The sequence below is a fragment of the Miniopterus natalensis genome, chromosome X (assembly GCF_054644295.1).
Source record: "Miniopterus natalensis isolate mMinNat1 chromosome X, mMinNat1.hap1, whole genome shotgun sequence".
Lineage (NCBI taxonomy): Eukaryota > Metazoa > Chordata > Mammalia > Chiroptera > Miniopteridae > Miniopterus > Miniopterus natalensis.
Window position 1 is genome coordinate 93,416,867 of NC_142103.1, and position 21,656 is coordinate 93,438,522.

General features: G+C 42.8%; 1 pseudogene; it reads left to right on the forward strand.

Annotated features, from left to right (window-relative positions):
* Positions 1-8,189: 8,189 nt before the first annotated feature.
* On the forward strand, positions 8,190-15,759 carry LOC107534250 (FUN14 domain-containing protein 1 pseudogene; annotated as a pseudogene).
* The last annotated feature ends 5,897 nt before the right edge of the window (positions 15,760-21,656 follow it).

Genomic DNA, 21,656 nt, shown 5'->3' on the forward strand with positions numbered 1-21,656 from the left:
AGAGTCATGTGAACAAGGGGGAGAGAAATGGACAAGGGGTCAGGATTCGAGGGGGCAGAGCACATGGAGCCTTGTAGGTCTTCATAAGGACTTGGGTGTTATTCTGAATAAAATGGAGGGGAGGTTTCAATAAGGGAATGACACGATCTGATAGAGGTTTCAACAAGATTACTGGCTGCCGTGTTGAGAATGGACGGCAGGTGGGCAAGAACAGAAGCAAAGAGACCACTTGGGAGGCTATTTCCATAATCCAGGTGAGAGACGATGAGAGCCTGGATGGGCGAGGTAGCTGTCCGGGGCAGGGAGAAAGGTCAAGGGCAAGTCGTTGAATTCTGCATATAGTCTGAAGATGGGACCGAGAAGATTTGCTGACAGCCTGGATAGGAGTTGTGAGAGAAAGAGAGGGATCGAGGATGACACCAAGGATTTTGGCTTGAACCAACAAAGCTGCTATTAACTGAGGTAGTGAAGTTTGCAGGGTTACTTTGGAGTGGGGTCAGGATACATCAAAGACTCTATTTGGGCAGATAAGTGGGGATGCTAACACGTATTCTAAGTGGAGACGTCAAGGCAGTTCTGGAGTTTGTGAACAAGATCCAGGCTGGAGATATAAATTGGAGCATTACCAGCTGTACAGATGGCATTTAAAGCCCTGAGACATTAAATGATGTCACCCAGAAAGGGAGAGTAGATACACAAGAAGTCTAAGGATTAAACTGTGAGGCGCTTCGATGCTTGGAAGTTGGAAAGATGAGAAACCAGGAAGTAGGATGAGAAAGAGTGATTTAAAAAAAAAGTGTCCAACGTGTCCAATCCTACTACTGAGGGCTAAGTGATCACTGGACTTAGCAATGTTGGGGGCCATCTGTGACTAGGGCAGTTTTGGTAGAGAGATGGGGACAACACCTGATCGGGTGGACTCATGGGAGATTAGGAGCAGAGAACTTGGGGACGGTGAACAGAAGCGGCTCTACTGCTTAATATAGTAGAAATAACAGCACATGTGTTTGCTGGTGGGAATGGTCCAGTAAGTAGGAGAAACTGGGGATGCAGTAGAGAGAGGAGGCATGGGGCGGCCCTGGCCTTGAGAGGGGACTACTCTTGGCCAGCAGCATAAACAAGCCCTCCCCCTTATCGGAGAGGAAGAACATATGGGCCCAGATGCAGGGGGGGAAGGTAGCTGGGGCGCTGGGAAGTTCTCTTCTGGCTCTTTCCATTTTCCTCGTGAAGGAGGAAGCAAGGTTAAGCTCAGCTGAGAGAGTGAAGATGGGGGGAGAGGTTGGAAGTTTGAGGGGCAAGTTTTTTAAAACTCACAGTGCTGAATTTTGCTTGAATTTCTATGAGTTGGGGGCAAGTTTAATAGTTAGAGCACAAGACACACAAAGCCTGGAGTGAGCTAACCCAAAGGCTTAGGGTCACAGTAAGATCAGTGTTCACAGAAGGGAGGGAAGAGGAGCATGCAAAGGACCCCAAGATGCCCCTGCAGGAGAGGAGGTGCCGCATCCTGTGCATCGGGTGGGAACTGGACACTCCCTCATTCGCCATGTGGGCCAGTGTTGGACCCCACCCTGAGGTCTGGCGGCGTCTCCAGAAAGCAGCAGATGAAGAGCACCCCTCCATCCTGCCCATTTTCCCCCTTCAGATGGGGTCAAGAAGGTCCCCTCCACCTCTGAGGGGCTCGCCCTGCTCCTCTGTGGACACAGGTGGCATGGCAGCAGGGCGCGTCGGGGGCTGCGCCAGGGAAGGAGGGAAGAAGGCCCATTCTAACGGCTAGGCTCCAAGCAGCTCCTCGCGCACAAGGGCAGCCGACTCAAGTGCGGTCCCCGAAGCAGCAGCAGCCGTTTCACCTGGGAAATTGTTAGAAAAGTCAAGTCTCGGCCCCACACAAGACCTACTACATCAGAGCCTCTGAGGGAAGGGCCCAGCAAGCTGTGTTGTAACCAGCTCAGTCCGTGTGCACCACAGTTTCACAAACACTGCTTGGAGGCAGCCTGGAAGTTTCTATCTGCTCTTATCCAGGAGTGCCATCTATGGGCAAGCCCCTCAGCTGCTGGGAGGCGCATATAGACACGAGGGAATTGCCTTTTATTTTTTGGCATTTGAACAACTTTACAAACCCCAAACAAAAGGCATCCTTATGATCCTTCACATTATGCAAACACTAACAGATTGAGACTTTTTTCCAAAACCATTATGTACCTTTCCACGTATTAGCCAGATAGAACATATAGTCATTATTTTTACTGTGAAAATTCCATTATAATCAAGTTATGTAGTCACAGTGACCACATTTTTCAATGTCAACTGGACACATGGTCTGACCGAGCATACACAAATAGATGGAGACAATGTGACCTAACACCTAGAATTGATACCATCCTGGGAAGTCTTAGAAGTTTGTTATCATATCACAAATCAGTCCATCATTCCATGGTTTTAGATGCTTGAGTTATTGCCAGTTTTCAGTAGTTATAAATCAGGGGTGGGGAATGTCCGGCCCGCGGGCCATATACTGCTCACGAAATCATTTGGTCTGGCCCTGCCAAGGCAACCACAGGCTGGACTTGAAATTCAATAAATCTAGGACATTTTTTCATAGCTAATTTTTAAGTGGATCATTCTGTATGGCCCGAGAATGATGTTATAAATATCCAAATGGCCCTTGACAGAAAAAAACATTCCCCACCCCTGTTAGAAATAACAAAGCAATAAGTACCTTTGTACAACAGGCTGGGGTTTGGTGTGGGGTTAGTTATTTCTTTGGGATTAAAAGAAATGGCGAAAGTACAATTATCTAGCCCCAAAGGTCTGATAATGCCACAGCATTATTTAAAGTAAATCAGAAGAAAAACTAGAAATAATCCAAACGTGTTAACAAAAGAATTGGTAAGTTGCGATATAGTCATCACGAGTGCTGTTCTGCAAGCATCATAAATCATGTTTACAACAAGCTTAAAACAACCTATTGTCAGGGAATTTTGTCAAGGTTATGGCTTCCCAGCATCTTTGGAGCCCTCTCCTATGTTGGTCCTGCCTCCACGGCAGAAGCCAGAAGGCTTACTTTGTCAGATAGGTTCACACCTGACCTAGGGTTCATCTATCAGACATATGGAAGTAAGATGTGGATTCAAAAGCGAGTAATGCGAAGATGCAGGAAACACAGGGAGTCCACTTTCCGGAGAGGGTGGCACTGGCTTCTAGCATTCAGGGGCTCCGGTATCCAGTCCTCAGCACCAAAGGTGCAAGCTGGGTGTCGACGTTCAGTGGTCTGCACCTGGGGTGTGGTCTGACCATCACTCCTAGCTGAGTAACATTTCAGCCCAACACTGGCCCTCTCAGAGATCTGTGAACTATCTAATTATCATTAATAAATTCCCTTTCTGCTTATGTGCTTGTTCTAGTACGTTTGTTTTGTTTTGTTTTGTTTTGTTTTGTTGTTTTGTTTGCTGGGGAACACATCAGTGGTGATGGAAATCGGAGGAAATGGTTACCTCTAGGGGATGGAAGGGAAGAATGCTGACTGGGAAGAGACACAAAGAACTTCTAGGAGGTTGGAGGGTAATCTAAATTTTGATGTGGGTGGTGATTACACGACTGCATACATATGTCAAAGTCAGTCAAGGTAGAGAGTGCACTGGTGCCCTTTAAGTACTTCATTTCATCCCTCAGTAAAAAGTAGAGAGAGAATTCCTTGTTTGTAGCTCTTGGATTCTGTCAGTTACAACTAACACCCTCACCCAAGGAAGCTGGCGGCCACTGTGCTCCTGCGTGGCTGGCCCACTGGAAAGCCATCTCCACTCAGGATGCACCCAGAAGAATCTCCCTACAGGAGAGAAGTCCGCAATCCAGCACTGGAACCCAAAATATTAAAAGCTGAGGAATTTTAAAAATGCAGCTGTTGAATGCATCAGTGAACAGGCAGCCTGTACATAGCTGAAGGGTGAGCCGAGAAGCTGAGGCGTTGCATTGGCATTGGGAAACTCCCAGAACGCAGCACAAAGAGATAAAGGTATGAAAAGAATGGACAGAATTGTAATCGTCAAGACCCACAGAACCCTAGTTGCCAGGTTCCGCTCAAAGTTATTTTCAAAGGGAGATAAAGCAACATTCGAAAAACAGTAACAGTCAAGAAACTCCCGGAATTGAACCCAAACACAAGTCTTAGATAGAGAGAGACCTCTGCGTGCTAATCAGTGTTTTTTTAAAAAGCACATGTAGACACTGTGGCAAATTTTCAGAAGGAGAAAGATAAGGAGCTACCTAAAAGGTACGAGAACAAAAATATCTGAAAAAAATGAGGAAGGATTGACTTAAGAGTTCCTGTCAGCAAAATGGACGCAAAAATATTGATAATTGCCCAAGTCAAGTGAGAGATACATAGGGGCTCATTAAATTATTTCCTCTACTTTTCTGTAAGATTAAAAATTTTTATAATAAACAGCTTTCTGTTTCTCTTTTTTTCCCCTGGGTGCAAGAAGAGAATAGAGTAACATCGGCAAAGTGCTGAGGGAAAATATCTTTGAACTTGGATTCTATATCCATATTGTTGAAGACTGAGGGCAAAATCAGGACACTTTCAAATCACAAGGACGCAAAACTGTTAACATATCAGATGTTCCCAAAGAACTTCAACAAGGAGAAAAGTGAAATTAAAAGAAGTAATGGGACACAAGAAGCAACAGAGAGCAAAGAAATCAAGCAAAATGTGTGACAAATCTAAATTATTGTTGCTTATTTAAAATGATGGTCTGTAGCACCAAACTGTGACTAAAATTCAAGCTCTAGCAACATGTCAGTGGTAGGAGAGGGGGGAAGGAAGGGTGAGTTCAAGGAAACGAAAGCTTCTAAGTGTCTAATTTTGCCCTGGTTGGTTATACGGAAAGTAACTGACTTTTAAAGGAATGTTCCTCAAACTGCACTATGTATACAAATCATCTGGGGATGTTATCAAAGAGCAGTTTGGGATTCTGCAAGTCTCAGATGGGCCTGAGATTCTGCATTTAAAACACACGGCACATGGCCCTGGTTGGGTAGCTCAGTTGATTAGGGCATTGTCCTGATGTGCCAAGTTTGTGGGTTCGATCCCCAGTGAGGGCACATACAAGAATCAACCAATGGGTGCATAAATAACTGGAACAACAAAAATCTCTATCTCTATCTCTTTCTCTCAAAACAATAAAACAATGTTTAAAACACATTCCACAGAACGCATTTGGAGTGACAAGGCTTAAGACTATATTGTGGTTAAGAACTCTGTTGACTCAGAGTGAGTATGTGCTAAATTTCCTTCACTCTGTTTCCAAATGTAAAAATGATAGATACAGTTTCTCAGGAACTACTCAGGGACGTGACTTTTTAAAATCATGGACCAGAAAAGGAGTGGAAACCCATAGCAGTAAGTGCAAGCTTAACCTGTGGGCCCATAGAGATCAGGAAGGACATAACCCAGACATCAAAGTCTGAAATTTTTTTTGTTGTTTTCACTTTTTTATTTTAATTTTTTTCAGTTTTTCTGAGGTATAATTGACAAACAGCATTGTATGAGTTTAAGGTGTACAGCATGATGGCTTGCCTTACACATATTGTGAAATGATCACCACAATAAGTTAATACCCATCATCTCATAGAGATACAAAAAAAAACCCAAGAAAATTGTTTTCCTTGTGATGAGAACTTTTAGTATCCTCTCTCTTAACTTTCAAAGATACCATACAGCAGTATTAACTATCATCATCATATTATACATTACGTTCCTAGTACTTATTTATCTTATGACTGGAAATTTGTACCTTTTGACCACAAGTCTGGAATTTCAACTCCAACCAAGAAATAAGGAACCACCGCCGCCCCCACTCCCAGTGGGGAAGCTGATGAACTGAGCTCACACTCCCCGAGCTGTGTCTGAAGGCTCAACAAGTCCTACCGATCTCTAGAAGCAAAGTGCCTGCCTCCTATAGAGTGAGACAGCAGAGGTTTGCACAACCAGCCACCAGGTAGACATCTGACATGAGCCCCAGGTTTGGCACTGTGACATGCCCACAGGGAAAAAGCCAGGAGCCATTTTGTCTTCAGGAGACCATCATAAAACCAGTTTCTTGGGACAGTGAGTGGGAAAGGAAAAGGCTCCATAAAGATAAGCATTCAAAAAACAACAATTACAAAGGCCACAATGAAACCCGACACCACAAAAGGAAGCCAACATGTAAGAGTCACATAGAATCAAGTAGAAATAACAGAACAATCTGGAAAGGGTTTTTAAATAAATGTATTTAAAATCAACAAACAAAAGCAGGTGGCTATGAATCAAGAACAGATGAAAATCTTGGAAACTTTTTTTCAAACGCTGAAACGATTTTTAGATGGTGTATTAGTCAGGGTCTAGTCAGGAAAAGAAAAATCTCTCTAGGTATTTTCAACAAAGAAACTTAATACAAGGAATGTATGACACAGGTGACAGGAACTGAGAAGACGGGGGGATGGTGAGGCATCCCAGAGATTAAAAACAGCAGGAAGCTGCTGCTACCCCTATGACTGAAAGGGTTAGACAGACCCCAGCATTTAGAGCCACCTGATGGGAACTAGAGTCACAGCAGGATCTGTGACCGTGGAAGGTACAGCTGTCTGGTGGGAGATGGAGGCTCAGAGGAGACACAGTGGCTTCCAGAGACATTGCCCAAAGCCAAGACAGAGGGAGAGAAATACCAGTTTCTCCCCTCCCTCTCCCTCAAGGCATCTTTCAAAACCTCCCTTTGGCCAAACTCCCCGGAAGGGAAGAGAATGTGGGATACACAGTTCCTTGCAATATGGAACAGAGTGGGGTAGGGAATGACAAATGGCCAAAAGAATGAGATAAACAAGAGAACGGACACAAAAAGTGAATCAGTGATTTAGGAAACAGAGCTTCTGCAATCACTCAGAGGCAGCACAGACACACAAAGATTTAAAATATGAAGAAGTAATTAAGGGCTAGGCGGATAGATTGAAGGTGCCAAAACACATTTAATGAAAGTCCCAGAGAGTGAAACTAGAAAGAATCAGGAAGTAGCAATATTTAAGTAGATAATATCTAAGAATTTCCAGAACCGAAGAAAGACAGAGTCCTTAGATTAAAAAAAGCTCTTTCCAGGGAATAAGCTGTATTATTTGTACAAAGCATCCCAATGAAAACAACTAAAAATATGGCTTCTTTTTTTTTTTTTTAATTGTAAGGGCATTAAAAAAGCTAATGAAAGAGTGGGGAAATACCAGGCCAAGAGAGAGCAGGAGCCTACAGAACACAACAGTTTCAAAGCCCAGAATCCCTTTTATCCCAAGGGATTTGCTAATAAGGAACACTTGTGCTTCGATTTTAGTGACTTAATGGGGAAATTTGAACATAGAACAACGCCAGGGCCTGCCCAAGGTAGGGAAAGCACAGGCAGACCTCGGAGATATTGCGGGTTCCGTTCCAGAGCCCCCTCAATAAATCATCACAATAAAGCAAGTCATAATCAGTTTGCTGGCGGAGGGTCTTGCCTTCGACTCGTAAAAAAACACAACATCTGTGAAGCGCAATAAAGCCAAACGCAGTAAAACTAGGGATGCCTGTAATCGGAGCCCTTTCCCATGTTAAGCCGGGACCTCACTGGCGTGGCGATATTTAGAGCAGGGAAGAAAAAAAAGAAAGAAAAGATGGAGGAAGGAGAAATCCTTCCCTGTGAAATTGTGACTGTGAACTTGCAGCTCAGGTTCCCATTGCCTGAGTAGTTCTGGGAAATTAGAGCTGTGTACCTGGTCTAAAGTGGTTCCAGATTGAGGCTATCCCAAGGAGAAAAAGCAAAGGCAACATTTTTTGGAGAAAAGCAGCTTTGTCCTAGGCTTCAGTGAATCTGCAAAATAATTTTTCAAGTACAGACATCAGTATAAAGTAAAAAACAACCAAACATATAGGAGAGTAAGTCACCATGAGTTGAACCAGCTGAAACAACAGACCGCAGAATCAGACTTACCAAAACTTCAGATAGAGATTGCTTGGGGGGGGGGGTGTGCTTACTTTATTTAAAGAAATAAAATGCATGATTAAAAATATCCACAAGAAGGAAAAAGTATAAAAAGTGGCCCTTCCTAGCTTCCAATACCATTCTCCAATGAAAGGAATCAGGCCTGTTGGAGAAAAGGTGGTTTCTAGGTCTAGGGCAGGGAAATACAAGATGAACCTGGAGCATCCTGAAGTGCCAGAAAGGAAGAAAATGCTTGAAACCAAAACCATGGGAGTATCACAGAAGAACTCAGGAGACAACCGGAAGGAGCTACTGATGGCCAAAGCTGACACAATTTGTGCAAGAAAAACAAAATAAGTAATGTAGTGTTGAACTATAATCTAAAGTTATATTTTTTAACAGGTTTTTCTATTGATTTTTAGAGAGAGAGGAAGGAAGGAGAGGAAGAGAGAAACATAGATATGAGAGTGATATGAGATCAACTGCCTCCTGCACACACCCCCACTGGAGGACTGAGCGTGCAACCCAGGAATGTACCCTGACCGGAATCAAACCGGGAACCTTTCGGTACGCAGGATGCTGCCCAACCAACTGAGTCACACTGGCCAAAGCTAAAGTTATATTTATAAAATAAATATCCATGAGTCCATACTACTATAAAAATTGAGGGGAAAAAGAATTTTTCAACAGAACAAGTTAGAAGAAAATAAAATATTTTTATAGTGTTGAGAGTAAATAACTGCCTATCTCGAATTATATATTTAATGAAAATATCCTTTGAAATGAAGGTGAAAAAAGAATATTTTCAGACACCAGACTGATGGAATTCATCACCAGCAGAATTTCCTTAAAGGAAACACTAAAGCGTGTCCTTCAGGCAGAAGGAAAATGATCCCAGATGGAAGTTTGGATTTTCAGGAAGGAATAAAGGGTAAGAAAAGTAGATCTGTGGGCAGTTCTAAATTAATATTGACTGCACAGAATGATAATAATAATGTTTTGAGAGGCTTAATATACACAACTACAGTGGCATATAGGTCAGGAGGGGGGTGTAAATGGATCATCCAAGGTCCCTGCATGGTCCTGGAAGCAGACAAAAATACCAGTTAGCAAAGATGCGTGTTTAATCTCTATTACAGTGACGACCCAGCAATTTTACTCCTGGGTATGTGCCCAAGAGAAATGCATGCCGTGAACATGTGCACCAAAAGAGAAGTGCAAAAATGTTCCCAGCAGCAGTATTTCAGATAGCCCCAGATGTTGACAGAGAACCAATAAATTAATTGAAATATAGTCATCCAATGGAACAAAACAGAACCGAGGAGTACCAGAATCTCTATAACTGGAGCAGCTTGACCTCTTTCCCAGCACAGCCCCTGGAATGAATGAATTCATTTGCTTCACTTCGCTTAGGATTAAAAGATTAAAAGTTCCAGGAGACTGAGTCACCCTCACATACTTTAGGCAACATGCTGACACTTTGGCTCTGTTGCAAAGATTAGAGGAAGAATCTGGCAGATGGGGCCTTCAGGGGCCTCTTTAGTTTCTGTAGCAGGAGTTCTGCCAGATCCTCAATTTATCATTCCACCAAGATTGTACGCACCTAGGGAATTGCCCAGAGGTAATCAAGCTTGCTGTTAGGAAGGACGAATGGCCGTTGGGTGGTGGCCCCTTTCCGTCACAAAACAGTCCATTCCTTTGGTCACTCATTATTCACATAGCCCAGCTTCCCATATATACTTTCCAAAATTCCGTTATCTAAAATAATGTGATTTTTTCCCCCTTACAACATAAAATGTACTCACACTTCCCAAAAAGAGACACACCAAAGTCTCAAAGTCTCCTAAGTTTCCGTGTCCAGCTGCAAGATAGAGATCTTTGGATCAGATCTGTTCCTCTTCAAATTCCATCACGATTCTGTAACCTACAGTTTAAATAACAAGTTTCTCCCTCTTCATGTATATTGACAAAGGAGTCAGTCAAGACATGAGAAATTCTTTAAAATATGTATACATATTTAGCAAGGAAGGGAATTTGAGGAGCATCTATAGTCTTTGTTTTTGCAACTAGTTGTGAGGTTTGCCTCCTCCATCACACAGTCCTAACGCCTCTTGCCTTGCTGCGGGAGGTGTCCCAAACTTCAATCCCTGAGAGGCTATGCCCTTGTCAGTGTCCTGCCTGGTTAGGCATCCCGTAGTCTTCCACCCATCCTCTGCCCTGTCCCCATAGGGTGGCAGCAACCTGTTTTGCATTTATCAGAAGCAAGTAACCAAGCCAATAACATAACCCCCTTGGGTTTGACTTCACACAGTAGTAGTATGGGGGAGAGGCCAGCAACTTATGCACCAGACAACCCCACGGGCTCTCTAGATTATTGTCCTTGCTGCAACCAGCGGCTCTTCCTCAACCTAAAGAGAGGGGCTGCACTTGACCTTAGCTTCTCACAGGCTGTTCTAGTGTTCGCAGCAATGGGCAGCTGATGTTCTCACAGCTAGTGTGCAACTTCCCTGGGTAGCGGGCATCCAAGATCAGATCACACCCTCCCCCACCACACACACACACACACACACAACTGCTCTCACAGGAGCCCTACCAAAAAAAGACAAAACCTGCCAATAAATACATGAAAAGGTTTTCAACCTCACTAATAACCAGGGGAATACAAACTTAAACAACTAGAAATCGTTTCCATCCACCAGAGTGGAAAATATGATATTTTGGCAAGGCTTAGGGCAAACGGGCACTTTCCATACTTCAAGTGGTACGGCCATTTTGTCAAGCACTTTGGCAGTGTTGCTAAGACTAAAGTGTGCATATTATATGACCCAGCGTCTCCCCTGTGAGGCGTCTGCCCTAGAAAACACACTCCAGCACAGATGGGCAGGTGATGTTCACTGCAGGACAGTGTATAACAGTGACGATCTGGAAACAACCTAAAGGCCATCATATGAGATAGAGAAGTAAAATGTGGGGTTTTCATTTCATAGCCAAGAATGAACTAGATCCACATGTATCAACAGGGATTTCAAAACTGGATGAGATGGCTGGGTGAAGGGGGGGAAAAAGCAAGGAGGAGTGAAAAAAGTGAATGATATTTTTGTAAAAACAAGCACATGCATGTTTATATAATTTTTTTAAATTCTGGAAAGATTTACTCCAAACTCATAATAAAGAGTGGAGAGGTGGGGAGGAGGGGGGCCTAGATCAGGTTACTGCTGAAGAGGACTTTATCTTTGTCTACAATGTCCCTATTTTCATCAGGAGAATGTGTTCATGTTTTATTCTTACAATTGAAAATTCATAATAAAAAATAATGCATGTTACTTTGGAAAGTAGATGTACCTTAAAATGCTCACTCGCCTGGTGTATGGTAAAGACCTGCCTTTTGTGACATCCTCTTTGTAGGACTATAGTCTGAGTGGCCCCAGAAGCTTCCAGAAGTACACACCTGGTGATGCAAGGTCTAACAGGCTAACCAGACAAGTGTAGTAGAAAGTCTTTATGAGGTTTCTTAAGCCAAATTCAAACAGGAAACTTCTGAAGCTTTTGATATCCATCAGAATAGTGAGCCAGCATTGACCCCTGAATTAGTTACCTACTGCTGCCTAACAAGTTATCCCAAAACTTGATAGTTCAAAACACTTATTCTCTCAGTTTCTGTGGGTCAGGAACTCTCATGGTGCTGTAATTAAGATGTCAACTGGGGCTGCAGTTTCATCTGAAGGCTCCACAGGGGAAGGACCTGCTTTCAAACTCACTCAGAGGTTGTTGGCAGAACTGTGTCACTCACAAGCTGTTGGGCTGAGGATCTCAGTGGTTGTCAGCAGGAGGCTGTCCTCGGGCCCTTACCACGTGGACCTGTCCAGGGTATAACTCACAGCCCGGCAGCTGGCTTCATCACACCAAGTGAGCAAGAAGCCCGAGAGAGAGGCAGTTTGTGATGAAGATACAAGTCCCAGGCTTTTGTAACCCAGTCTCAAAAGGGACAGCCCATCTCTTTCGTTATATTCTCTTTACTAGAAGCAAGTAATTAGTGCCACACACACCCGAGGAGAGACAAGCATTGCTGGAATCAGTTCAGAAGCTGCCACCACAGTCCCGTGGGGATTCTGGGCTCTGCTTATGCTGCATTAAAATGGGCCCAGTGGGCCTTGGCTGGGTAGCTCAGCTGGTCAGAGCATTGTCCCCATACACCAAGGTTGTGAGTTCAATCCTTGGTCAGCGCACACACAAGAAACAACCAATGAGTGCATAAATAAGTGGAACAACAAATGCATGTTTCTCTCTCTCCCCCTTCTTCTCTCTCTAAAATCAAATATATATATATATATATATATTATCCTTTTAAATTGAGCCAGGGGGAGAGGGGGAGGGAGTGCTCCAGGAATGGAGGAAATAGTATCCAAAAGACTCCTGTCCCAGCGTTTAGGTTGGTAGAGCGAGTATTAGTAAATCCAGTAGGTGGCACCCTTCACTGTGAACTGGTACCCATTCCCTTGAGAACAGCACCTTCTGACACAGCCTACCCTGGGAATAAAGAGACTTAAGCAGCCAATGAAATATCCTTGTTAAGAGGGAATTCTCACATATGCTATATTAATGATTAATTTCCAAAGAAAAATAATACAATTTTAAGTGATTTCTGTGATTTTCTTTGTAAAAGTTTGTTGCAGATTTTGACATGTATGGTGGCAAATTATATCATAGCAATGAGTCAAGGTTTTGCACGTGAGCCAGGATCTGAGTATTACTAAGAGAACAGTCATTTTCAACTAAGAGCACTTCGAGTCAGCATCACAACTGACAAATTCAACATGTGGCCATTTGTGCCTAACAAAAATGGCCATACTATCAATGAATTTTTAAACTTTTCTTCATATAGTTAAAATCTCTGGTTTGTTATAAATATGAAGGGTCATCTAGTAGTTTTTTTCAACCTACAGTATGTGACTTATTAGTGGATCAGAAGGGACATTCCCATGAGGCTGAGCAATCTTCTGGATGGTTAATTTGAAGATTACATGTGGAGCTCTCCCCCTCGACCACCCTTCACCCCTTGTTCTCCAGGGGCTTGGGTTAAGCAGTGGGCAGCAGCAACATGCATTCTGTGCCTAAAACTGCCCCAGGAAGCCAGCAATCCCCCACAGAGAGAGAGGCAGCCAAACATCCCCTGCTCCACTCCAGCCCCACAGTCCTCAAAACAAGCTCCGTAATCAGAGCCAGCATCACAGCCAGACAAGCAGGAAGTTTCCAGCACAAACATGAGCATGCAATGATCACAGAATATCTGAGGAAATTCACAGCCATGAAAGACAGGCACCAAGCTCAACCAACACAGAAAGGCACCAGAGTTGCCTCTGGCATTTATGGAGGGATGGGGGCTGGTGGTGGTGGTGATTGTGGTAGTGGTGGTGGAGGTGTGTGTGTGAGATGGGTATGGGTATGGGGGTGTGTGTGTGTGTGTGTGTGTGTGTGTGTGTGTGTGTGTGTTTCGACCCCACCTGAGGAGCTGAAACATCACAAGGCTGATTACCTCAGTCTTGTGATGTTTTTAAACAGGAGGCTTTTAAAAAATATGTTCTTAAAAACATGAACTTTCAGCATAATTCCGCTCAAAATATACACCAACAAGAAGTTATCTTCCACAGAAATGTCTGATTGCTCTGTTACTTTCTCCCATGGTCACAGCACCATGATGTCCACTTCCACCTTCAGCACCTACAGCTTCTCCTCCCCCAATCCAAGAGAGGAACTGGATGGAATACAGTAAAACTGACAGCCCATGACAGAGCTAACAAAAAGACCCAGAACTATGGGGAAGGAGCAAAGATGTTGGATTGGTTCTCTCCAGAGACATAGGAGCATAGAACAGACTGAGGGATCTCAGAGGGAAGGGGGGTGGGGGTGGGGAGAGATTAACCAAAGAACTTAGATGCACATATGCATAACCCACGGACACAGACAGACAGTAGTGTGGGGAAGACCTGGGGGGGGGTGCGGATGCAGGGTAGAAGGAATCATTGGGGGGAAAAAGGGGACATCTGTAATACTTTCAACAATAAAGATAAATTTCAGAAAATAAAAATAGGGAGGTTGCTCTCTACTGGCAGAAGGACTGGACACAGGGGCACAAGATGAGCTGAATGGACCAGGACAACCTGCCAAGTTCTTTAGACTACATATGGCTTAGATTATAAAGTGAAGAACCAATGTTGTGTACTTGCTTGGCTGAAGGTTTGGGTATGCTACATCTTTTACCTCTCCAGTCACACAAAACTTGGCTTTCTCCCCAGCAGAAGACAGAGGAAAAGGTCATGCATGGGTGGTTATTGACCATCCTGTCCCTTCCGCAATAAAGCAGGGAGCATGGGGCCTGGCCAACATTTTGGGGCACTATAAGCCATCTTTGGGTTTTAAAGTATGCTTTTCAGCTGGATTTTAGAGTAAAACTTATGTGTTAAACCTGAACAAGGAAACATTTTCACCATGAATGTCAGACTATTAGAACAATGATGTTAAAGAACAGAAGTTGCCCAGACCCAAGCCACGATAGATCTGCCATTCATCCAGATAGCCCAAGAGAGGGACCTTGGGAGGTCTGAAGTCAGGGTGGCAAGTCTGGGGGAGAATCTGCTGTTAGAACTGTCTATATTGGAAAGAAAGCCAAATATATGCGGCATTATGTAAGTCTTCCAAATTGAGAAAGTCTGAAGTTGTAAATCAGATGTCATTTAAAACATAACCTCCACAGATGTCCAGTTTCTTAAGATATTAAAGTTGTTCCTGGATGGGGACAGGGGTCTTGTTACGGACATTCCTGCATTTACTCAAGACCCTAGGCTCCCAGTGCCATCAGCCCCCTGGGAATGAGCAGCCTCTGTGAGGCTGGCAATAATATAGGCTTTGAAATCACTGATATGGAATACTTGCTACCAGAAACATGATCAAGTACTGAGAAGTACTTCTTAAGGCACCAGATCAAAAGAGTTTGATCTGTGGTTAGAGAAGCCAATGAAATGGGACAGGAGTGGAAACTATAAGAATGGAGCATTGGCCCTGGCCGGTTTGGCTCAGTGGTTAGAGCATGGGCCTGCAGACTGAAGGGTCCCGGGTTTGATTCCAGCCAAGGGCACGGACCTCCATTGCAGGCTCTCTCCCATGCGCGGCGGGCGGGAGGCAACCAACCGATGTGTCTCTCTCACATCGATGTTTTTCTCTCTCTCCCTCCCTTCTACTCTCTCTGAAAAGCAATGGAAAAAATATCCTCAAGTGAGGATTAAAAAAAAAGAATAGAGTATCGACCTTCACTGGCAGTATCATGCAGACACAGAACCCCCTCCCCGAGAATATGAAAGCAATGATGACTCTCACGAAGCATTGGATTTAACTGAGTATACAAGAAGACACCACTGGTGGAATCGCATTTTTGGCCACAGTCTGGACCTATGGTAGAAAAATACTCAGTAGCCACCCAGATTGTAATGGATGGAGCGACTGGCTGGTGTGCAGAATTTTTGTTCCAGAAAGTTGGAAAACTTGCAGCAACCACAGGAGGTGGTGGCTTTCTTCTTCAGATTGCTAGTCGCCGTGGCCATATGCAGATCGGCTGGAAGAAAGTTGAAAAAGGTGTAAACAACGCAAAAGGACATATTAAGAAACGAGCAAATAAGGCAGCACCTGAAATCAACAACATACTTGAAAAGGCAACAGAGTCTGTCAACAGAACACTGTGATATCCTGCGGATTTGTGGGAGGCTTTTTGCTAGGCCTTGCATCTTAAGGATACAAGTGTTCCACCACAGCAGAGCCACCTGGGAGGAAAGAAGTGGTGGTGACAAGGCGGTTTCTCGGCATTACCTGCCACAAGACTCTCCAGGGCAATGAGAAACAACTAACTGGACAATATCAAACTCCCAATTCAGCATTTTGCCATCTGAAGTTTGAGCAACTAGTATCTGCTGTAAAACCACCTATATGGTATGTGTGCAGTAGTATCCTGAGCAAAACCTGGCTGTCATTTATTTAAAGCAGATGTTCTCTGTGCTTTATAGTATAGTGCCAATAATTAAATATTTGTACTATAGCTGCAACATTGGGGCTGACTTTTTTTTAAAAGATGTGTTTGCAATAAACTGAAGAACTGTAATGCCCATTTGTGGAAGGATTTAGAAATAGAATTATTAAAGATATTAAACAGATTTAATACCAATTTTAGGTTGTTTTCCCCTGCAATTCTTACTTTGTTTATAGCATAACTGTAGTAAACAGTTTCAAGGAAGGCTCTTCTAAAGAAATATTACATGTTTAAAGCTGTTTTCCTTTTTTTTTTTTTATGTCTGTAGTTGTAAAAATATATCTTGATATATATATAAAAGAATGGAGCATTAATTAAGTGACTCCTATATTTGGGTTGTTCATGGAATTAAGTCACCAAATAGTTTGTTTGTTTGATTTTGAGAGCTGTTTCATAATCCTAGAGAGAATAGCAGAATGAACAATGGCTGCAATTCATACACCCAATTTATTTTATTTAAAAAATTTTTTATTTAAATTTTTTATTGAGTTTTTTGTGTGTGAGAGAGAAGCATCGATTTGTTGTTCCATGTATTTCTGCATTTATTGGTTGATTTTTGTATGTGCCCTGACTGGGGATCAAGCCTGCAACCCTGGTGTATTGGGACAATGCTCTAACCACCTGAGCCACCTGGCCAGGGCTCATACTCCCAATTTATTAGCACATGTTGGGGAGAAGGGGCAAAGGCCACTACCGACTTCTTCAGACTGGAACAACTATGACAGCAGGCACCTCCTGCAGAAGAAGCTAGAAGGGCTGGAAGCACCAGGAGCAGAGGTTCTCAACCTTGGCTGCACATCGGGTTGTCTAGGGAACTTTTCAAAAATACTAATACCTGCAACCCTTCCCTTAGCCATCCAAGTTCAGCTGGCTTGGGCTGAGTCCTGAGCAGAGGAATTTTTAAAATAATCCCAGGTGAGTCTAATGTGCAGCTAGAGTTGACAACCTCTGACCCAGATTAAGGATTTGTGATCCTAATTTATAGTCAAGATTTATTAAGCCAGTTTAGACTTCATGGCAATCTTCAGAATTTCCACCACTGAAGCTAATCTGAGGAGACCAAGGTCACCATGTCTGGTCTCATTTTCACATTACATAGGGCAGGAACCGTGGGGCGTGCCGCTCCATGGGTCAAGGACTTGGGGGAAGTAATCACGATGTAGTCAGGCTCAGCCTGGCTTGGCCTCCAAGATGCCAAAAAAGTGACTGAGCTCATGCCAGCAGGAGGACATAAACTGAACTGGAGGTGCCACTGTTAAACCCCGGGACTCTTGCCTGGCCGGCATGGCTCAGCGGTTGAGCGTCAACCTAGGATCCAGGAGATCGGGGTTCAATTCCTGGTCAGGGCACATGCCCAGGTTGTGGCCTCAATGCCCAGTAGGGGACGTGCAGGAGGCAGCCAATCAATGACTCATCACTGATGTTTCTCTCTCTCTCCTCCTCTCCCTTCCTCTCTCTGAAATCAATAAAGACATATTTAAAGAAAGAAAGAAAGAAAGAAAGAAAATAAATAAATAAAGAACATAGAGATTCCACATTAGAAAAAGAACAAAGATGGTGGGGGGTAAGAAGCTGTATGGACTACATAGTAGCGGGGATTTGAGAGGGTTGAAAAGTGATAGTGGGAGAGATTTTCAGAGATCTATTACCAGCAGTGTAAAGAGTACTGGGCAAGCAGCAGCGAGGAGAAGGAAGAGTTAAGATGTTAGGTAGGCATTAAAAATGCATTTCCTCTTTGGTTTTTCTCAAGAGACCAAGTAGAGCTGTAAATTACTCATCATGGATGTTGGCTGCTGACCTAGATTTCTTTGGATGGATGCCTTGCAGTAACTGGATCACATAAGGCCCTGACTTAAATTAAAATTATTAAGAGTAGATACAGCACAGAGAAAGTGACTTAAAATTAATTATTAATACCTGGGAGAAAGATTAGAGAGGCTATCACATTTATAAAACAAGAATTAGCTGTTAAGAAACAAACTAATTTTAATATAAAAATTTTAATATCCAAGAACTCTAACTGTAGAACGAGCTTTCCTGAGTGATTTTCTTGGAACACAGTGTAAAAGGGGAACAAAGGAGCTAAACATGTGAAAGTTAAGAGAACAAGGACACAGGGGTGGGAAGGGGTGGAATGGGTCATTGGGGAGAAAAAGGGACATCTCTAATATTTTGAACAAAAAAAGAAAAAGAAAAAAAAAAGAGAGAGAACAAGGACACATCCAGAAGTATCAGCCTTGGTCTAATGAAAGTTCCAGAGTAGCTAAAGACAATAGGGGGGAGAAAATAATAAAAGAAATGAAATGAAAATTCCCCAGAGGTAAAAAAAAAAAAAAGACACAGCTTTCATATTTAAAGAGTGAATCAAATGCTAAGTCGGATCAATTTAAATTTTTTATCTGAACCTATTATGGTGAAATATCAGGGTACCAAGAATAAAGAAAAAAATCCTTAGAATTTCTAAAGAGGAAAAACATACTGCCTTCAAAAGAACTAGAATAATATTATTCTCAGAATTCTCATCACTGCCTCTAAACCCTGTAAGAAAGGAAAGACTATAGCTTCAACTATCGAGAGTGAGAACAGCACGCAGGCACATTCAGACAAGCAAAGACTCAAAGTTTACCTTCCCAAACCCTTTTCAGGAATTTGGAGAATGTGTTCCAGCCTGTGACTGAGGAAGCCTAGAAAGAGAAAGACCTAATATTAAAGAAACAGTAAAAGTAACCAGGAAAATAACAAGTGGAAATAATTTGAGGATAGCAGCTGCACAAATAGACCTGGAGGGATACCAAGCCAGTTGGAGCAGGGGAGGGAGGCTCCCAGACAAAAATTTTTGAGAATAAAATCCAACCAAGCAAATGCTGAATCAAAATAAAAATCTCAAAAATGGTGCTGCAATAGTGAAATGACTGGTCAGGAGCATCGGATCTATATAAATTTAGAACTGACACTAAATGACTGAAAATCGTGATTATAGAATAGAATGAAAATTTTAAACGCCTTGATGAAGTAAAGTGAGGTAAATAACAACAACAAAAAAGAAACCTAGATTTTCTGTTTCTGGCAATAGTGGACTGACTTGTTGCATACCAACTCTCAGCAAGTACAACCAGAAAAACTAGGTATGGTATTTTTAAAATCTCTTTGAAAGTATCAGAGCCAATTCAATGAGGGTTTGGAAAGCCAAGATTTTTTTAAAAAGAGAGAGAGAGAGATGAGAAACACACAAAGATGAGAACAACATTCACTTCTGGCTGCTTTTCTCTTCAAGGCGTTTACTGATTCTAAAAAAGCAGCTGAAAGGCTGAGAAGCTTAGCAGAAGCGATGACTCACAGACTGAGCCGAGCAGTGCTTCCAATAGTCTCAAAGGGATAGGGGGGAAATGAAAAGTTTAGGGTCCACCAAGGAAAAGAGGCCCTGATAAACATTCCATATTTTCAACTGGAGTCTCAGAAGGGCCATAGAGTAGGAATAAAGATGAATCGCACATGGATAAGCCCTCAAAAAGACTCCCTCCCAGCTTCAGGGCACTTTCATCCCAGATCGTATTAAGAACTGCCTCGCTTTCAGCTGCCAGCCTGAAGCTAAAGTAAAGCTATTCTATAAGGAAAAAACACTCTATAGAGAATCAAATTATCTCTGTAATTTTTCATACCCAATGTCAAACACTCCATCAGAAATTATTAAGAGGATTATGGCCAAAATGGAGTAAGAGAATCGAATTTACCCTCCCATTGAAACAACCTAAAGATGAAAAAAAAATATGTGAAACACTGGGTTACAAGACACTGGGCATTAGGCAACAAACGCCAGTGATTGGGGGAAACTGGGAGACAAACAAGGTGAACCTGAGGATCACCCCAAGTTACTGCCTTCGGTTTCGAGGTCACAGTGCAGGGAAGGGGAACCCAGGCATAGACTGGCAACCTCCCCAAATTAAGGAGATAGCTGAAAATCTGGGGAGATCAAAATAGCTAGAATCTGCAGGAATGAGTTCCAGAGAGGAGAGAACTGCAAAGAGGGAGAGAACTCCAGCTATCTGCAGAGGGTCCCCCTTGAGTATTTGGCAGAGTGCTGATCAGCACAAGCATGTTACGAAATGCCCAAGGCAAGAGAAAGAACCAAATGAAGAGATTAGAGGGAATGGTACCCAGTTTCCACAGGGCCAAGAATACTGCCTGTTCCCACTAAACAGACTGGACAAACTCAGAATTCACAGGGAATTTGGCAGAGTACTCAGAAGAATCTTGGGTCAACTGTGGAGACAATTAACCCTAGACTAAACATTGTTCTGGTTCTGTCTAACAAATCTTAAAAGCAAGACCTGAAAGGATCAGATTGTTTTCCAAGTAACCTAACTGTGTCACGGCATAAAGCTCAAGAGCGTTTATAGAAAAACAAAATTAGATAAATGGTGATGGAAAAAATTAAATTAAGGGTAAAAAGAAATACAAAATTATCCATCATCTGACAACGTAAAATTTAGTGTGTGGTGTCCAATTAAAAATCACTAGGCATGCTGCCCTGGCTGGGTGGCTCAGTTGGTTGGTGTGTTGTCCTGTGCACCAAATTTTGCGGGTTCAGTTCCCGGTCAGGACACATATCTAGGTTGGGGGTTCAATCCCTGGTTGGGGCGCACACAGGAGGCACTAACTGATCGATATTTCTCTCGTTCTCTCTCTCCCTTCTTCTCTCTCTAAAATTAAAAAAAAAAAACCAACAACATATCCTCAGGTGAGGATTTAAAAGAAAAATTACTAGGCATGCAAAGAAGCTGGAATGCATAAACGAAAATGGGGAGGAAGGGATCAATCAAACCAACCCCCAAATGACACAGGTGGTAGAATTAGTAGACAAGAACATTAAAAGAGTAATAAGAATATTTCATATATGCTCAAAAAGTTCAGACATGGAAGATATTTTTTAAAACAGTATTGTTCCGGCAGAACAAAAATGGTAACAGAAAAGATCAGAGATGCAGAAAAGAACAACAAAAACAGTAAGGATGTGGGTAAAAATGAACACTGACTTATATATTAAAAACAATAATGTCTTAGGGGCGTTTCAGCACAGAGAATTAGAATATATGACGACAGTAGCATTTAAGTTGGAGGAACTAATGTGCTCTAGGTGTCCTATAGGCCTTACATTTTCTCAGAGACATGTAGAAGTACCAATTAACATTTGACTTTGGTAATTTATGAAACCACGAGGTCCAGGGTAACTATTATTTTTTTAAATATATCTTTATTGATTTCATAGAGAGGAAAGGAGAGGGAGAGGGAGAGAGAGAAACATCAATGATGAGAGAGTCATTGATCGGCTGCAGCCTGCAACCCGGGCATGTGCCCTGACCGGGAATCGAACCCCGATTGCCTGGATCCTAGGTCGACGCTCAACCACTGAGCCACGTCCGGCTGGGCAGGGTAACTATTATTAAAATAGTAAAAGAATCTCCTTTAATGTGCAGACTAACAGAAGGGGGGCAATGGGGTAGGAAAAAACAATTGACACAAAATAAAGTGAGTAAGTAGACGGAATATGCACCTAGATTTACCCAATAATCTTGGCATCAGCAAAAGTGGGAAAACCCGATCTT